The following is a 6431-nucleotide window of genomic DNA, read 5'->3' on the forward strand; positions in this document are numbered from 1 at the left end:
GTCCCGCACCGCCTGGGGCTGCCTGTCCTGCACCGCCTGGAGTTGCCTGTCCCGCACCGCCTGGGGTTGCCTGTCCCGCACCGCCTGGGGTTGCCCGTCCCACACTGCCTGGGGATGCCTGTCCCGCACCGCCTGGGGTTGCCTGTCCCGCACCGCCTGGGGCTGCCTGTCCTGCATCACCTGGGGTTGCCTGTCCCGCACTGCCTGAGGCTCCCGAGCCTGCACCGCCTAGGGCTGCCAAGCCTGCATCGCCTGGGGAGGCCAGTTCGCCATTGCTGCCGCCTTCTTGGCCAGGGGCCCCCTTCCCGAGTTCACTGCCCGAGGGTCCGGAGCTGTTGCTGTCGGAGGGTCCGGGGCTACCACAGGTTGGGGGTCTGGCATCGTCTGGGGTTGCCAGCTCTGCTTCACCTGGGGTCGCCGGCTCTGTCTCGCCTGGGGTCGCCGGCTCTGCCTCGCCTGGGGTCGCCGGCTCTGCCTCGCCTGGGGACATCTGCAGGCTGCGCACAAGGGGGGGTGGGGGGCGAGTGTGATGGGGTGCCCACCCCTTGTGTATATATATATATATATATATATATATATATAAATTTGTATTGTTGTTGTTGTTATTATTATATTGTGTTTGTGTGCGAAAGCCATCCGTCATTATTATGTATTAGTTGAGACTGGCGAAAAGCGTAGTGTAGCTGGCGTGGATGGGGTTAAATCCCCATCCAGATAAAGCCAGTGGGAATGTGGCTGGAGCCTTAATAAGGTAATTGTTTAATAGGTAAATAAGGCTCCAGTCACAGTATAAAAGACCCAGTCCGGGCTCAGAGCAGTAGAGAAGAGAGAGGAGTTAAGAGTGAGAGCGAATGCTACCAGAAAGCGATCCAAGGTACTTGTGTTACTAAAAGTGTATTTATTGTATGTGTTTGTTTTACTTTGGCCAGAGTGCCCTTTTCTTTGTATATTTTGTTCAACTGTTTGTTTTTTGTTTAATTAATAAAAATTAATTAATTAATAATAAAAACGTACGTTTTGTGTTTCGGTTTCATTTCCTGGTCTGACGTCACCACTGCAGCCCTCACTGCCACAGATGCCTATAACATACTGTGCAACCAGATATCAGGAGTTACAACAAAAATACATGTTTGCGAAAACACGTGTTTTCTTCAGAATTGCACATTTGAGACTTCTATTGTGAATTGATGTGTGTGGAAGAGAAAATGTATTGAACAATTCTGTTAGCTATAATTACTTTAAGTACAACAAATATTAGCCCCCCTTGTTACTTGTGCTGTTAATTGTTCCATGTGTTATGTTTTTATCCCCCACAAAAGATAGAAAGTACCAGAATACAGGAATATACAGTCAGCTTATGCTGGTTGGCCCACTCCTCCGTTTCTAAAACGTCTAAAGCATTCTGTATGAACGTGGATATTAGAAAAGACATCCATATGTATGCCAGTTATGTATAAATGATTTGTTGATTCAGAACTGGGAAATTGAGGGCAGCTCCTGGCATGGTACCGAAGGTGCAGAGTTCTGTTTTTATCTGTGTCTGTGTCCGGGGAGCTGCACCTTCGCTTTAAAATGATTGAAACTGAAACTTTGTTTTCTACTTTTGTTGGCCAACAATAAAAGTGTGCAAAATTACTCTCCTCTCATGTGATTCCTACCTGGCTGTTGACCATATTAGTTTAAAAGTTTTTGAGTAATAATAAGTTTCATGACAATTGGATGTGCAGTATTAAAACCAAGTAAGTGGTTGTCCAGATTTCAGCAAAATTCTAAACGGGACTGTGGCAATTTGCCCCGCCCCTGTGTGCATGTGTGGGTTATATGTCGTATGTCGCGTGTATAAATGTTGGTGTATAGTCATTGGTACACGGGATATAAACGGGTCTGTGTTTCACGTGTATTTAAAAAAATGTAGATTTGTATTTAGGCACGAGGATGGCACAAATCACTTCATGTGCATTTAAAGTATGTAATATGTGAGCACGGAGTTGCACGTAATTCATTCACTTGCTGGGATTCAAGTGAATAATTAATTAGTAATTGAATCCCAGCACAACAGTATATATAGACACATTTTCATTCACTCGGGGTTGGGTGTTCGTGAGTGGAGAACGGGAGAGAGAGAAGGAGAAAGAAAAGCAAAATAAAACAAAACGAAACGAAACGTAAAGTGTTTGTTTTCACCGTGTTTGTTTGTCTCCGTGCACCGTTTGTTAAGTGTTAGTTTGTTTTGTTTGACTGTTTATTTTGGCCTCAAGCGCCGTGTCCTGTTTTGTGTTCTGTCTGTTTAAACCTTTTATTTCGTTTAATAAACGCTGAGTGCCACCATTACACTCAGCATTACTCATCACCACCGTCTGTCTGTGTATTCCTTTCTGGTCTGACGCCACCCACTCCAGCCGTCTTTTTGACACGTGGTGTCAGAACCGGGACGACAGGGCCTCCAGACTCAGGCCAGAGAGAGTACTACAGGAATAAAAAAAAAAACCACCAACCAAAAAAAAAAAAAAGTGGTGGGGCAATGGCAGATGACTACATCGGGATGCGGAACTGGGTCCTGGAAAATGCTGGGCTGGAGGCCCAGTCTATGCCAGTAGCCATCCGGATCCTGTGGTTGATGGACAGGGAGCGATGGGAGGCCTATGAGAGGGAACACACCCCAAACACCTTGGAGGAAGGTTTGGAGTTGGTCCTCAGCTACCTGGAGGCAGCTATAACCACAACAGCAGCCCAGGTAGCAGGTCCACCAGCAGTGAGTACCTGCTGTCCCCATCACCACCAGCAGAGGAAGAATGCCTGCTGGTTTTGCCTCCACAGCCCAAGCGGGAGGAGCCTGAGCGTCCACAGCCCAAGCGGGAGGAGCCAGAGCGTCCACAGCCCAAGCGGGAGGAGCCCGAACGTCCTACGCCTGAGCGGGAGGAGCCTGAACGTCCTACGCCTGAGCGGGAGGAGCCCGAACGTCCTACGCCTGAGCGGGAGGAGCCAGAACGTCCTACGCCTGAGCGGGAGGAGCCCGAACGTCCTACGCCTGAGCGGGAGGAGCCTGAACGTCCTACGCCTGAGCGGGAGGAGCCCGAACGTCCTACGCCTGAGCGGGGGGAGCCCGAACGTACACAGCCCAAGTGGGGGGAGTCGGTGCATCCACAGCCCAAAAGGGAGGAGTCGGTGCATCCACAGCCCAAAAGGGAGGAGTCGGTGCGTCCACAGCCCAAAGAGAGGGAAATCGGGGCTTCCACAGCCCTAGGACCCAAGCTGCCAGCAGAGGGAGAATGCCTGCTGTCCCCATGTCCACCAACAGAGGGAGAATGCCTGCTGTCCCCATCTCCACCAGCAGAGGGAAAATGCCTGCTGTCCCCATCTCCACCAGCAGAGGAAGAATGCCTGCTGGTTTCCCATTCCGAGGCAGAGCCGCACCAGTCCCCTGCAAGAGAGGCAGAGCCGCACCAGTCCCCTGCAAGAGAGGCAGAGCAGCACCAGTCCCCTGCAAAAGGGGGAGACTACACGCTGCTCCCACCTCCGTCGCCAGGAGACTACACGCTGCTCCCACCTCCGTCGCCAGGAGATTACACGCTGCTCCCACCTCCGACGCCAGGAGATTACACGCTGCTCCCACCTCCGTCGCCAGGAGACTACACGCTGCTCCCACCTCCGTCGCCAGGAGACTACACGCTGCTCCCACCTTCACCGGCAGGAGCAGAGCAGCCGGAGCTGCCTCTGCCTCCGCCACCTTCACGGGCAGGAGCAGAGCAGCAGGAGCTGTCTCTACCTCCGCCACCTCCACCGCCAGGAGCAGAGCAGCAGGAGCTGCCTCTGCCTCCATCACCATCAGGGGGAGAGGAGCAGGAGCTGCCTCTTCCTTCACCAGAAGGACCAGGACTAGATGCTGGCGGTCCTCAGCAGCCCTTGCATCGGCTGCTGAGGGAAGCACGGGGAAGAACCGCCCAGCCGCAGAGGCCGAGAAGAGGGCCAACACCCGCACCCCAGCTTGTCCTGACTCCCTGCCACGCTTCGCCCAAGGATGCCTGCTACGCTTCGCCCAAGGATGCTTGCCACGCTTCGCCCAAGGATGCCTTTCTGACATCGCCTGGGGCCGCCTGTCGCGCCGCATCGCCTGGGGCTGCCTGTCGCGCCGCATCGCCTGGGGTTGCCAGCCGCTCCGCATCGCCTGGGGCTGCCTGTCGCGCCGCATCGCCTGGGGCTGCCTGTCGCGCCGCATCGCCTGGGGCTGCCTGTCGCGCCGCATCGCCTGGGGCTGCCTGTCGCGCCGCATCGCCTGGGGCTGCCTGTCGCTCGGCATCGCCTGGGGCTGCCTGTCGCGCCGCATCGCCTGGGGCTGCCTGTCGCGCCGCATCGCCTGGGGCTGCCTGTCGCGCCGCATCGCCTGGGGTTGCCTGTCGCTCCGCATCGCCTGGGGCTGCCTGTTGCTCCGCATCGCAGCAGGAAGTACTGTGGCCGGAACCCCACCAAGGGGAGCTGCCGGCCACGAAGAAGGTGGGGGAGGTGAGGAGACCTGCTCCCACTGCAGCAGTTTCACTGCTGGAGATCGTGGGGGAGGTCCGGAGACCTGCTCCCACTGCAGCTTCTTCGCTGCCGGAAGTACTGTGGTCGGAGCCCCACCAAGGGGAGCTACGAAGAAAGGGGGAGAGGTCAGGAGACCAGCATCCCCCGCAGCAATTTTGCTGCAGGAGTGGACCAGCATGCTGTCAGCCCTGCCACTACCGGCAGGGGTGCTGACAGCATTGCCAGCCATGGGCCCACTTAAGCCTCCCTTCCCAGCCCGAGACTTTGTCCTGGACTGCTGGGATTTTAAGGGGGGAGGTGGCCGTTGAGGCCATGTGTGCTGCGCACAAGGGGGGTATATGTGGCAGTGTGCCCCGCCCCTGTGTGCATGTGTGGGTTATATGTTGTATGTCGCGTGTGTAAATGTTGGTGTATAGTCATTGGTACACGGGATATAAATGGGTCTGTGTTTCACATGTATTTAAAAAAATGTAGATTTGTATTTAGGCACAAGGATGGCACAAATCACTTCACGTGCATTTAAAGTATGTAATATGTGAGCACGGGGTTGCACGTAATTCATTCATGTGCTGGGATTCAAGTGAATAATTAATTAGTAATTGAATCCCAGCACAACAGTTTATATAGACACATTTTCAGGTGAGTGGAGAACGGGAGAGAGAGAAGGAGAAAGAAAAGCAAAATAAAACGTAAAGTGTTTGTTCTCACCGTGTTTGTTTGTCTCCGTGCACCGTTTGTTAAGTATTAGTTTGTTTTGTTTGACTGTTTATTTTGGCCTCAAGCGCCGTGTCCTGTTTTGTGTTCTGTCTGTTTAAACCTTTTATTTTGTTTAATAAACGCTGAGAGCCACCATTGCACTCAGCATTACTCATCACCACCGTCTGTCTGTGTGTTTCTCTCTCTGGTCTGAGTTCCTCCCTGCAGCCAGCCTGTCACAGGGACAAACAGACTGATAGGTGAATGGACATAGACAGACACATCCATATATCCCCAGAATCTCATACTCTCATTAACTTGGGCTGCTACAGATTGTTAATACCACGTTTCATGACACTTGGATACATTATTTTCCAGATATGTGCAAAAAATGTAAGTGCGACATACAGATGGACGGACACACAGACCGTCCTCCAGATGTTAAGTGTGACACACGACCACCTCCATACAGTATATCCCCAGCAAAGGATAATAAGAGACACACTAGACACAACATATTAACTTATTATATCACAAAAAGGAAGATTGTCCTGAGGAGCTACAATTAAATATTTTTAAAAAGTTGGTATGTTCTATGCACAGGGTGGCATTTGTACAAAGATCTACTGGTATTATAACAAATTCTGTACAAAGAATAAGATCTACTGGTATTATAACACATTCGTAACAGTGATTGATGGATTTCTTATACAGTATTTTAATTAGTCTGCATGTATTATGTCTTTCAAGCAATCAGTTGAAACATTTCCCAACAATTTTCTCAATGTAATTATAAAGCAACAAGGTCAGAGGAATTTGATCAACCTGGTGAAGATTGCTTAAAACTATCAAAATCAACTAGTTGCTTGAACAGTTGCCAAAAGAAGTTGAAAGTTGTCTTGTGTTTCATGGGGGGTTAGAGCTTCTCAGTGTACTTTTTAGAGTAGCTACAGCTGCTATCCAAAACCTGGTCATTTGAAACTCTCCAAACATTTCTTGATACACTTGTATATGATCCTGGCAGGAGAGGAATGCAGTTACTAACATACTTGTTATTATTGCAGACGACAACATCAACGTCTTATGGGTCGCCATCAAAGTTAGAGGAATGAATTCTGAATATACACTGTACTGTATACTTTTTTATTTTATTTTCTTTGACAAAACTTCCTAGACAACAATTGCCATAGTACAGCATACAGTCTGCTAAGTCC

The sequence above is a fragment of the Acipenser ruthenus genome, chromosome 4, assembly GCF_902713425.1.
Source record: "Acipenser ruthenus chromosome 4, fAciRut3.2 maternal haplotype, whole genome shotgun sequence".
Taxonomy (NCBI): domain Eukaryota; kingdom Metazoa; phylum Chordata; class Actinopteri; order Acipenseriformes; family Acipenseridae; genus Acipenser; species Acipenser ruthenus.